Source organism: Mastomys coucha, unplaced genomic scaffold (assembly GCF_008632895.1).
Source record: "Mastomys coucha isolate ucsf_1 unplaced genomic scaffold, UCSF_Mcou_1 pScaffold18, whole genome shotgun sequence".
NCBI lineage: Eukaryota > Metazoa > Chordata > Mammalia > Rodentia > Muridae > Mastomys > Mastomys coucha.
Window position 1 is genome coordinate 10,841,578 of NW_022196900.1, and position 13,780 is coordinate 10,855,357.

Sequence of the window (13,780 nt, forward strand, 5' to 3'; positions counted from 1 at the left end):
GAATAAATGCAAATGTTCTAGGAACTCATAAGAAGATTAACTTAGCAATTAATCATGAAATACAAATTAATCAGTAACTTTCACACACACATAGATGGCAAAATTTTAAGTTTGCCAATTGTGAAGTGGTAAATGACAGAAGAGTTGCTTGTATCCTCTGCTCCTGGGTGTGTAAATTGGTGTGGCTCTTAGGATGCACTTTTTGCAGCATCTACTAAGGACTTAAACACATGCAATCTCCAAGGCAGCAATTCCTTGTCCTAATTCCTTAGAGCAGTTTTCACATGTGAACATGGTAAGTAGAAGGAGGCTTACTGAGGAGTCATTCATAAGAATAAAATCTATCAGTGTGATGAACTGGGCAAGTTGTAATGCCTGCATTTATGAAACATGTAAGTTTGTAATTCGGACAACCAACTTCTGACATTTGAAAACTCCAAGATAGGATTTGAAAATGTGAGTCTTAGGAGAACCAATAAGAGAACCAATTTAATGACGAGGAAACATGGCACTGTACAATTATGAATACCCATGCAATGCACATATAAACAAAGGAAGCCGCTCACTGAGGAAAGCATACAGACCATGGAGAGGATATCATTTGCAGTCTTCATACATTTATGTAAAAATACATGCATGGTCTTATTCTGCAAGTACAATGAAGAAATCAAGTAAACATGTCGTTATGTAGAGTGCCTTCTGTTTCTATCGTCTGCTCCGTGTTCTTAGGAAAATTGTGGAAGGACCTTCCTCCTCTCCTGTCCACAGCTGCTGCTTTATGAACAAAGGCAAGTCATGTCAGTGTCTTCCTGGTGTCTATATATCACATTTATGATAAGGTGAGATCAAGCCAAAGAAGAGATCAACAATCATTTAATATACTTCAGTTCAGTCTCCCAAGATCTCATCTACATTACTCAGTTGGGCAAGATTATTGCTTGGTTTGGACCTCTAATTGTGCTCTCTTTTCCTTCTTCTGTCCCTTTCACTTACAGATCATATATGCTTTGCTCTGTTTAATGGTTCTTAGTGACACTACCAATGGGATACTCATTAGATCTTCCAACTGTCTGTGTGACTGCATTTTTGGACATCAGAATAAATCTCAGTCTTCATAGGAACCAAAAAGTTCTTTACATAGCTGTATACTGCAAAAGCTACGAAGGAGTGTCTTTTCTACTAGGACAAGGGATTATTAGTGAGCTGGAATTATTAGTATTGGAGACCAACATATGCAATGAAATCAGTGTACTTTGTGTTGGTTCTATATCCAATAACCAAAGCCTGGGATGCAAAATGAGTGTCTTAGGTTTCAGATAAAAATATTTCTTGAGAAAAAAAAAAAACCAAAAAACAAAATACAGTGAAGGCAATGTGAGAAATGTATTTGCTGAAACATGCTTATGGTAATTAAAACCAAGGCAACAGGACATGATAAATTATCTTTACTAATTTAAAGGACTGTACATATTGTCTAGGCCAAGTATCATGTCACACTGCTTCATAGGCACTGTCTAGACCAATCTACTGCTATTCCATTAAGTCTGGCATCAAGAAATCTATTCTTTTTCCTATCCCTCAATAAAATGATTGGTTTGAAGTAACACCCGGGTTGAAAACTGGGAACTATACATGTACTTCCGAGGACTTAGCACTATGGAGGCAGAAGCAAGGTGATCACATCATATTCCTGTGCTTGGCAGAAAAGACACAAGATGGGCTTTGGCCTTGACAAGGGCCAGCCTAAAGCCTTTGTAGACTCTTTGCCTTCATTTTGTGCATCCAGGAGTTTGAAGTCACTGCAGTGTTTGACACTCCAAATGAGATTGAAAAGAAGGGTTGTATTTCACTTTCAAGACTGAGCCTTTATGCGTAAAGCAGTGATTCTCCAAGGGCTGTCATGAATGCAGGCAGCATTAAAGCTCAAGAAGACCAAGAAGAACTTGAGGAGGGCTTACTTGAAACAGCTGGGTCTTCTTTTGCTAGATGTAAACTTTGGAGACCTGGCTCTGTTTAAAAAATTCAGACATGATGCTCTGAATCAAAAGTTGGTTGTCTGAATTATCTGAAGTTGTTTCCTTACTACTGGAGTACCTGCAGATGAAGGATGTCTCTTTAAAAGATGCTATATTCAGGAAGAAGATGGAGGACAAGAAATCAAAACATTCAGCAGGGCAGTGGTGACTCACGCCTTTAATCCCAGCACTTGGGAGGCAGAGGCAGGCAGATTTCTGAGTTTGAGGCCAGCCTGGTCTACAGAGTTGAGTTCCAGGACAGCCAAGGCTACACAGAGAAACCCTGTCTCAAAAAAAAAAAAAAATCAAAACATTCAGGGATTAGTACCATTACAGTTTCCATGTTAGGCAAGTATATGGCATTATGACATTATGACACACAGTGTTGCATACATTGAATGTTCTGAAAAGTAATGATATAGATTGTCTAACATTAACTTGGTTAGGGGACTTTTGGCTAATTATTTGACTATACAATTACACTAAAAGCTCCTTAAACAACTAAATGCAGTAGAAGCAAGAGTCTGTTCTCATAGTTTTGCTGATTTAATATGGCTTAGTAATATAAATAAATTTCTGAAAATCAGCACACACGCCAATATCCAATAAAGGCATGCTTTGTAGTTTTCAGACCAGTAATTTAAAAATAATTATATGTAAAATATCTCTAGTTTGTTTATGTGATCTTTAAAAAACCCACAGTGTTTAAAACCAGGGCACGAACAATATTTGCTTTTCTTTTTAAAGCTATAGTCATTGAACTTTGCTTTCTTTCCAATTTAGATTTATAAGACTGGCCTAACACTCAAGTCTCTGGATGCACATGTTAACATGATTTAGACAAAGTCAAGTGCTTAGAAACCAGAGTGATTTGTGTTGTTAAGACAGATTTTTAAAAGTAATAACAACTCTTGAACTTAGCTTCATTCTGGCAAGAGCTTGATTAGAAAGAAAACATTTACAGTTTGAAAATCAACTTATTATTTGTGCTCTAGGGATAATGAAAAGCAGCAGCAACAGCCCAAAGAAGATGGAATGCTATGGGAGCTAATGTCAGCCATGCATTGTATTTTGTTCTTGGGAAAAAACCAGACAATGTTCTTACAAAATACATGTTTGGTAACTCTTCTTTATTTCTGCTATTCCAATCATCCATTTATAAGATCACTTTATAGGTAATCTTTGGGATAAAAATGATTTTGTAGTCTCCTTTATCTCATTTTATCTCTGATTTGATTATAATGGGTCAAGCAATTTGCTCTCTGTACTTAGGTTCTTTTGCACCTTTCTTTTAAAATTTAAATTACATTTGTGTGTGTGTGTGTGTGTGTGTGTGTGTGTGTGTATGTGTGTGTGTGTGTGTGCTTTCATGTGTGTAGTGTGTGTGTGCTTTCATGTGTGTGCTTTCATGTGTGTAGTGTGTGTGCTTTCGTGGGTGTGTGTGTATGTGTGTGTGTGCTTTCATGTGTGTGTGTGTGTGTGTGTGTTGCAGGTATGTGTGTTGGCAAGAGTATACTTGCAAACCATGCCATAATGTGCATATAGAGATCAGCAGGTAACTTGTGGGAGTAAATTCTTGCCTTCTACCATGTGCGTCCTAGGGATGAAGCTCAGATGGTCACCAAACTCAGGCTTGGTGACACACGCCTCTACCCACCAAGTTCTTTTGCCCCTCTTACAGCTTTCTTCCTTTAATGTGAAATGAGGTCTCTAAAGACCTCAACTCATTCTTTGCTTAGTGCCACATTTGTTGTCCAGAGAAGGTAGTAATAGGCATGACTGCTCACATTTACCTAGTGGTTACTGTGTGCTGGTTACCCTCACAGAAAAGAATTTCTGCACATGTTCTATTCTGCTGTTCTGCACTCACCCAGGCTCCAGACATTTTTGCTTATCAACTCGTGTGGCCTTTCTCTTTGATGTTTTTAAAGTGGCCACACACTGAAAACGGATGTTGGAAGCCAACCTTCTAGCTTCTAACTTGATAAAGGTTTTTCTCTCAGGGATATTTCCTCTACATTCCAGGCTAGAATATAGAATATATTCCTTCCCTGGCTGGATTTTAGTAAGTTGAAATATTAAACATGTATTTATCCTGCGGTATGTGACTGAACTCTGCTCTGTATTAGAAGGGATGATAACAATGACACGTGATCACTGAATTCCATGAACAGGTGCCATGTATTGGGAGAAAGTACAAGCTAGTCTATGTTCATCACTGTGTCAGAGTGGGGGTTTTGGTTGTTTATATTTCTGGCTAGTCAATACATCCCTTGTGTCCTGAGACCATCTGTTTCCTACTCTTGCCAGTCAAAGTGCTAGCATAGTGCCTGGCTCAATAATAAATATTTGCCAAGTGAATGATTTAGTAGAGAGGGATATATAAACATAAGTGGCACAGGAGCTAGAAAGAAGAATAGTTTTGAAAACAGATTGAAAATCACAAGTATTATCATTTTTAATATGGTATGACAATATTTCTATTGCTTTTTAAATTATATTTCATATATTTTGGTAAGATTTGTAAAATGACTATTAGAATTTCTCACATTACATATTGTTCACACATGTCCATGTCATCTCCCAATATTGCTCTATACTTTAAAATAGGCATCTTTAGTTTATTACCATATACTTTTACAATACATTATAACATTTCATATATGATTTGTTTTTTTTATTCTTTTGGATATTTTTATTTGTTTACATTTCAAATGTTACCCACTTTCCTGGTTTCCCTTCTGCAAATCTCCTATTCCATCCTCCCTTACCCTGCTTCTATGAGAGTGCTCCCCCACACCCATTCCTACCTCACTGCCCTAGCATTCTTCTGCACTGGGGCATCAAGCCTTCACAGGACCAAGGGCCTCCCCCTAATTGATGCCAGATAAGATGCCTTCAGCTCCTTCAGTCCTTCCCCTAACTCCTCCATTGAGGTCCCTGTGCTCAGTCTAATGGTTGGCTGTGAGCATCTGCATCTGTATTGGTCAGGATCTGGCAGAGCCTCTCAACAGACAGCTGTACCAAACTTCTGTCAACAAGCACCTCATGGCATCAGCAATAGTGTCTGGATGTGGGAAGGATTCCCAGGTGGAGCAGTCTCTGGATAGTCTTTCCTTCAGTCCCTGTTCCACTCTTTTCCCCTCTATTTCCTTTAGACAAGAGAAATTCTGGGTTAAAATTTTGGAGATGGGCGGATGGCTCCATCCCTCAACTGGGGGCCATGCCTAACCTCTGGATATGGCCTCCACAGGTTCCCCTTTGTGGGATATTTCAGCTAATGTCATCCCCATGGGGTCCTGGGAGGCTCTGGCTTTTCTGGCATCTGGGACTTTCTGGTTGCTACCCCTAGTTTCCCATCCTCCATTGCTACACTCCTCTGTTCACTTTTCTGACCCTCTATATATCTCTTTCATGTACTCCCATACCTGATTGTGCCCCTCTTTTTCCCCTTTCCCTCCTCTTTTCCTCACAAGTTCCCCCACCCTCTAATTATCTTGATTTCACTGTTCCTTCTAAGTAGGAATGTAGCATCCACTCTTTCGTCTTCCTTCATCTTGAGCTTCCTGTAGTCCATGAGTTGTATCATGGGTATTCCATGCTCATTGCCTGATATCCACTTATCAGTGAGTACATACCATGTTCTTTTGTTACTGAGTCACTCAGGATCATATTTTCTAGATCCATCCATTTGCCTGTGAATTCATGAAGTCATTTTTTTTTAATAGCTGAGTAGCACTTCATTGTATAAATGTACCACATTTTCTGTACCCATTCCTTTGTTTAGGGACATGTGAGTTGTTTCCAGCTTCTGGTTATTATAAATATGGCTGCTATGAACACAGTGGTACATGTGTCCTTCTTGCATGTTGGAGCATCTTCTGGGTATATGCCCAGAAGTGGTATAGTTGGGTCGTCAGGTAGTACTATGTCCAATTTTCTGAGGAACTACCAGACTAATTTCCAGAGTGGTTGAACCAGCTTGCAATCCCACCAGCAATGGAGGGGTGTTGCTCTTTCTCCATATCCTTGTCAGCATCTGCTGTCACCTGAGATTTTGATCTTAGCCATTCTGACTGGTGTGAGGTGGAATCTCAGGGTTGTTTTGATTTGCATTTCCCTGATGATTAAGGATGTTGAACATTTTTTTAGGTGCTTCTTGGCCATTCGTGTTTCCTCAGTTGAGAATTCTCTGTTTACCTCTATACCCCATTTTTTGCTAGGGTTATTTGGTTTTCTGGAGTCTAACTTCTTGAGTTCTTTGTATATATTGGATATTAGCCCTCTATTGGATGTAGGATTGGTAAAAATCTTTCCAGTCTGTTAGTCTATGTCTTTTTATTGAGGAATAGAGTTCATTAATGTTAAGACATATTAAGGAATAGTGTTTTTTTTGCTAACTGTTATTTTTGTTGTTAAAGGTAGAATTATGTCTATGTGGCTATCTTCTTTTGAGTTTGTTGAAAGAAGATTACTTTCTTGCTACACGTTTCCCTTCTTGTGTTGGAGTTTTTCATCTATTATCCTTTGTAGGGCTGGATTTGTGTGGAGAGATATTGTATAAATTTGGTTTTGTCACGAAATATCTTGGTTTGTCCATCTATGGTAATTTAAAGTTTTGCTGCGTATAGAAGCCTAGGCTGGCATTTGTGTTCTCTTAGGGTCTGTATGACATCTATCAAGCCTTTTAGTGTCTCTGGTGAGAAGTCTGGTGTTATTCTGGTAAGTCTGCCTTTATATGTTACTTGACTTTTTTTCTTATTGCTTTATTATTCTTTCTTTATTTTGTGCATTTGGTGTTTTGACTATTATGCGACAGGAGGAATTTCTTTTCTGGTCCAATCTATTTGGATTTCTGTAGGTTTCTTGTATTTTTATGGGTACCTCTGTCTTTGGGTTAGGGAAGTTTTCTTCTATAATTTTGTTGAAGTTATTTACAGGCCCTTTAAGTTAGGACTCTTCATTTTCATCAATATGTATTAGCCTTAGGTTTGTTCTTCTCATTGTGTCCTGGATTTCCTGGATGTTTTGGGTTCGGAGATTTTTCTATTTTGCATTTTCTTTCACTGTTGTGTCTGTGTTTTCTATGGTATCTTCTGCACCTAAGATTATCTATTCTATCTCTTGTATTCTGTTGGAGATGTTTGCATTTATGACTCCTGATGATTTCAGGAGGAACAAGCCACAGTCAGAGACAGCAAGACCAGCTTACACCAGAGATAACCAGATGAGAGGCAAGGGCAAGAACATAAGCAACAGAAACCAAGGCTACTTGGCATCATCAGAACCCAGTTCTCCCAACACAAAAAGCCCTGGATACCCCAACACACCTAGGGATTCTACCTCCAGGGTTGTCTCCCTTTTTGATTTCTTTATTGTTTCTATTTCAATATTTAGATTCTGGATGGTTTTGTTCAATTCATTCACCTGTTTGGTTGGGTTTTCCTGTACTTCTTTAAGGGATTTGTGTGTTTCCTCTTTAATGGCTTCTACCTATTTATCTGTCTTCTGTATTTCTTTAAGGGAGTTATTTATGTCCTTCTTAAAGTCCTCTATCATCATCATGAGATGTGATCTTACAAAAGAGTCTTGCTTTTCTGGTGTGTTGGGGTATCCAGGGCTTGTTTTGCTGGGAGAACTGGGTTCTGATGATGTCAAGTAGCCTTGGTTTCTGTTGTTTATGTTCTTGCCCTTGCTTCTCATCTGGTTATCTCTGGTGTAAGCTGGTCTTGCTGTCTCTGACTGTGGCTTGTCCCTCCTGTAAGCCTGGGTATCAGCACTCCTGGGAGACCAGCTCTCTCCTGGAGGGATTTGGGTATGGAGACCTGTGGCACAGGGTCAGATCCAGGCATAGATGGAAACAGGAAGGATCCTCTACCAGGTTGCTCTTCAGTTCCTGTGTCCTGAGAGCTCTGGGCTGGTCACTCTTGGGTCAGGTATTTGAGCAGAAGTGGTGGTCTCACCTGTGCTATCAGGTTTGTCAGCACTCCTGAGAGTCCAGCTCTCTTCTGCCCGGCTTTGGGTATGGAGAGCTGTGGCACAGGGCCAGCTTTGGGATACAGATGGAAACTGGAAGCAAGTTTTCTATTGTTTTCTTATTTTATAGTAATAATTATTTTTATTAATTTAATATAGAAATAGTACCTGAACTATATACTATGTGAAACTTTTCAAAAGACTTCATTTTACAATCAATCGTATTTGTTCACTTCTATTTCTATAAGAAAATCGCTGAAGATTGGTATTTTATCAAAAATGAAGAAGAAGAAGAAGAAGAAGAAGAAGAAGAAGAAGAAGAAGGAGAAGGAGAAGGAGAAGAAGATGAAGAAGAAGAAGAAGAAGAAGAAGAAGAAGAAGAAGAAGAAGAAGAAGAAGAAGAAGAAGAAGAAGAAGATTCATTTAACCATTTAATCTCAAAACTTTGGAATCATCATGATGGAAATGCACATAATGGCGGGGGATATCATTGACAGATTTGAAGCCCAAATTTGACCCTAGGATTATAGCTAGATTTTCATTAAAAAAACAAAACCAAAACCCAAAAACCATAGATGACCTCACTATTTTGAAAAATAACTCAATTGCCCAATATAATCTACTTAATCCCATTTGGGAGCAACACCCCAAAGACCTAAAGTCCCCCTGTTAGGCCCCATACCTCTCAATGGCTGTTGTCTCTCATCATTACCACACTGGAGACTAACCTTCAAAAATGAATCCTTGGTGGACTTACTGTTTAGTAGCTATTTCCTGGGCAAACTGAGCCTGTCCCATCCCATCTATACAGATTTCTGACATGACTAATTTAAGGAACGTTTTCATTTTGTCTTACAGTTTCAAGAGTTTTGTTCATGGTCACTAGCTGCATGGCCTCAGGAAGAACATCATAGCTTCTAGATCGTCTTGGTGTAGAAGTTGCTTATTTATGGCAGACAGGCAGCAAAGAGAAGGCAGCAAGGCAAGAAATGGCCTCCAGTAAAATGTTCCCTGAGACTCACCTGCTGCCCCTCACCACTTCCACATAATCATCAAAGCAGCAATACACACATCAGATCAGAAACTGATCAGGATCTAACCATCTCTGGAAACACCATCACAAACACCTGAACTCATCTGTGGACATTTTTTAATCTAGTCAAGCTGAGCTGACCATCAGAATTAACCATCAAACTTTCCCTTTCTTTCACTTTAGAATGATGCAATTTTCTCTTTAAATCTTTAACAGGAATGCTGGGCTGTGGGGCAAAAGGTGCTCTTCCATATCACAAGAACACGTGCTTTACTGCATTCATAGCAGCATTATTGATAATAGCCAGAAACTGGAAAGAATCTAGATGCCCTCTAAAAGAAAAACGGACACAGAAAATGTGGTTCATTTATATAATGGAATACTATTCAGCCATTAAAAACAAGGACAACATGAAGTTTTCAGGCAAATGGATGGAACTAGAAAATATCATCCTGAGTGAGGTAACCAAGGCCCAAAAGAACATTCCTGGCATGCACTCATATGTGGATATTAGCCATAAAGTACAGGATATCCATGATACACTCCACAGACCCAAAGAAACTAAACAAGGTAGAAGGTCCAAGTGAGGATGCTTGAATCTCACTTAGAAGGGGGAGTAAAATAGTCACTGAAGGCAGATGGAGGGAGGGACCTGAGTGGGAGAGGGGATAGGGAAGGGAGTGGGGGGATCAGTTGTGGAGAGATAGGGAAGAGGCCAATGGGACAGGAAAATGAATAGAAATCTGTACCTGCTAGGGGTGGGGGAATTTCCAGGATGTGCCAGAGACTTGGGTTGGGGGAGGATCCCAGGAGTCAATGTAGGTGACCTTAGCAGAGATCCATAGCAGTGGGGATATGAAATCTGAAGAGACCACCTCCTGTAGCTAGGCAGGACCCCAGTGGATGGACATGGACAGCAACTAACCTATAAAACTTTTTACTCAAAATTTGTTCTGTCTAATAGAAATGCAGGGACAAAAATGGGGCAGAGGCTGAGAGAAAGTCCAACCAATACCCTGCCCAACTTGAGACCCATCTCAATCCCAGGGATTGGAAAGCACCAATCCCTGATACTATTAATGGTACTCTGTATGCTCTTAGACAGGAGTCTCCCGTAATTGTTCTCTGAGAGGCTCCACCCAGAAACTGCAACAGATGCAGAGACCCACAGCCAAACACTGGACTGAGGTTTGGAGACTATTATGGAAGAGTTAGGGGCAGGATTGAGGGCCTAGAAGGGGATGCGAACTCCATAGGAAGATGAACAGAGTCAACTAACCTGGACCCTTGAGGGCTCTCAGAGAATGAGCTACCAACCAAGGAGTATAAAAGGCTAGACCTAGCCCCTTTTCTCCAAATATGTAGCAGATGTCTTCATGTAACTCAGTATTCATGTGGATCTTCCAACAACTGGAGCAAAGGCTTTTCCTAAAGCTGTTGCCTGTCTGTGGATCCCATTGCCCTAACTGGTTTGCCTTGTCTGGCCTCAGTGGGAGAGGATGCGCCTAAGCTTTGCAGAGACTTGATGTGCCAGGGTTGGGGGATATCTGATGGGGGGGGGTCACTATCTTCTCAGAGGAGAAGGAGGAGTGGGATGAGGGACCGTGTGAAGGGTGGGGACCGGCAGGGGAGTGAAGAGATGGGGATATAAATAAATAAGAAATTTAATGGAAACAAAATCTTTAACAGAATCTGTAGTCCTATATTTGCTTGTACATTTAAGTGTTATGTGTGTCTTTTCTTCATTGGACTAAACCTGTAGGGACTACGTTTTGAGCTTTAGTAGTACATAGTTAGTTTTAATATCTGATGAGTGATAAATAAACAGACAGGGATTGAAAAATTGTGAGAGATGGTGCTTATTGTTGAGCTCAGTGTTTGTTTTCCTTCAATACAAGATCATTATTGTTTTCTAATAATAATTTTATTATTTATTCCTAACTATATTGCCTTTTCCATGATTTTAGTCTTTATGAATGTCTCTTAAAAAGCTTATTGTGAAAAAAGGCCTTTTTCTTCACTGACTTTTCTTGGTGTTCTGTAACAGACACTGAATAATAATACTGTTAGTAATAGTAAATTACTGCTTTTAAATTATTTTTTCAGTAGCTTTCCAAAAGCCTTTGTTACTTGTAAATTCTGTTGTTCCTTCCTAGAGAAGTCTCAGATGTATTGATTTCAATAGGAAGTTGGAGAGTTAGGGTAGCTAGCAGTTTTTATTCTTTGAGAAGGAAGGGCAGTCTAATCCTGACAGCTTTGTTTCAGCTGGCCCTGTCAAATCTAGCATGCTAAGAACAATTCTTCCCATCTTTTCTATCAGGTTCGATACCACAGTCACAGTTGGATCTAGCATAAGGGAAAGCAGAGATGTCAAAGAAACAGATGTTGGCATTGCAGAAGCAGATGCTCCATGCTTCACTTGACATGCCAAGAAATTCTATTATTAAAATTCAGCATCTGTCCTGTGAGATCACACACTTTTAACAAACTTGAGAGTAATTCCTAGTATTCAATTACAACATCATGCCCGTGTGTGTGTGTGTGTGTGTGTGTGTGTGTGTCTGTTTGTCTGTCTGTGTTGTGACTCATTTGTAAATCAATTACATTTCTAGATATAAGTCCCCTTCAAGTGTACAAGGCTTCCAAAGTGCTGTGTATAATATAGGTAGATTTAGATGTGAGAAATTTCGGCACAGATTGCACCTGACTTCTAACTTCTGCGAGCTTCCTTCTTCCTCTTTCCTTGCAGGGTTTAGCAACAGCAGGGACTTCGTGGAAGGCTGCCCTTCAGAAGGTAGCCTGAAGAGGCAGCTTCGGTTTCTGAGACGCTGAAGTAGGAACCCTGGAGTGTTCCTGGCGAGACTTTTGATCAGTAATGAAGGGCAACCTAGCTAATCCTGAGCTCTGAAATCCTGCATCCTCCATAAGGTCAAAGATCCAGAGCTAGTTACCCTAGGAACCTAATTAAGCCCTGACTCTCTGTGAGAAATTAAACATTGGCAGGAAGGAAGGCACCAGCAGCTGTCAGGAAGCCACTTCTTCAAGGACAGCCGCACCTTGACAGCACATTAAAATGGTTTTTCCTCATCTGCTTTGAGAACTCCTAAAATTCAGTCCTTTCATCCCTGATTTGACAGCTTTGAATGACTCTGCAAGTCTGTGCTGTTTTTCCCATGTAGGGAGCTGTGTGCTCACATGACCTCATTTGCAGCAAGTGAAAGTCACACTGAACGGGTTCTGCAATCCAATGATGGCTCATTCATTAGGAAGCCAGTGAAGGAGGAGTTCATATGAATGATGGTGCCTGGGCTCCCACTATAAAGTATTTCTTAGGCTGAGCGTTTCAGTGCAACTTTTGCTTGGTTCTTAGGAAGGAGAGCTGGAGAATCCCCTTGAGCCCTACAGCAACAAGCCGGCAGGGAGGCACTTAGGCACTGATCGTGTGTTGATTTGCTTTCAGTCGTTCTGCAGGCTGGGAGGAAAGGGCGTGATGCCGTGTAGGTTTCCATAATACTTCCCAACATGGGTTCTTGTAAGTCCACTGTGATTCCCATCAGGAAACTCTGGAAGAAATTGCTTTTTGTCCGTGGTTTGGCATCTGGGTGTATAGATGGCTGTAAGACAGATTAGGGCTGGACCAGGACTAGATGAAAGAATCCACAAGGGTGTATTCTCAGGACAAATGAGAGAAATCAAAAACTTGTTCAGAAAAACCAAAGAGGGAAAAAAACAATATATTTCTGCTACAAAGAGCCATTAAAAATAGATTCCAAATTTTGCTCAACTGAGAATTGAAAAGCACCCATTTTATAAATATGTCAATTCTGATGTAGTTGAAAGAAATTAACTTGGTAATGACTATTGTGGTCAGCTTTATTTCTCAGGATTGTTGGGAAGGTTTAATAACATCTGTAGATATTAACATCTCAGCTCAATGTTAAAGGCAAGTAAGCAGACAGGATCAGCCAGTACATGGGCATCCTATTCACCGCTTGAGAGCTTCATAGTCTTCTAATTTGTAGATGCTGTTTTAGGATACATTTTTCTATCATGTCGATTTCATTTAGAAATGTTTATGATCCCTTCCAAAGGTCAGTGAGTCTTTCACTCAGCTTCACTTTGAGGAGCCTAGGTTTGCTGAGTCAGGCTGCCAGTATTAGTGAGTTCTCTAGGACATGGAGAAAAAACAACACAAGCAAGAGAAGTCTGCTGTTATTCTCTTCTCTCTGCCAAGGATTGCTCAGAACCCTTGGATTCCACGGTTTCTAGAGGAACAGCAGCTCACAGCCTTCTGACAAATGAGAGAAGGCTTCTTCCAGGTGCTAAGAGTTTGGCTGAGATATGAAGAATGAGCAGATGTTTGTGAAGGACAAAACCCAGGGTTGTATGTGCAAATGTGCCATACCCAGCAACGTGAAAATCAGCTCCTCCTTTTGTCCTTAGAATTCATGATTTACCCACCAGCCAAGGTGATTCCTTTAAAGCATCAAGTATTTGGAGAAGCCATCCTTCTGCTTGGCGTAGTCTTTAGGTTTAGAATGCCAAATCTGAGGTGTCTCCTGGCTTACATTGTTTCCCTGTTTACTGCCCTTCAGAAAGGGATTTCTGTTCCTTCAATCTGTTAACATCTTTCTAAATGTTCTTTGTTTTTTTCTTTACCCTTCTTTCTTCTAGAAAACTCTTCCTTCAGATTTGGAAACTCCACATTTCAGGCACAGCCTGACCTCCTTTCCAGCCTTCTCATTCCTCGGACATG

General features: G+C 40.2%; 1 long non-coding RNA gene across 1 annotated transcript in view; it reads right to left on the minus strand.

Annotated features, from left to right (window-relative positions):
• Window positions 1–711: 711 nt before the first annotated feature.
• LOC116095311 overlaps window positions 712–13,780 on the minus strand; it is a 54,666-nt gene continuing 41,597 nt past the window's right edge. The window contains exon 3 of the long non-coding RNA XR_004120544.1: window positions 712–774. This is a non-coding gene — a long non-coding RNA (uncharacterized LOC116095311). The remainder of the gene's footprint in view (window positions 775–13,780) is intronic.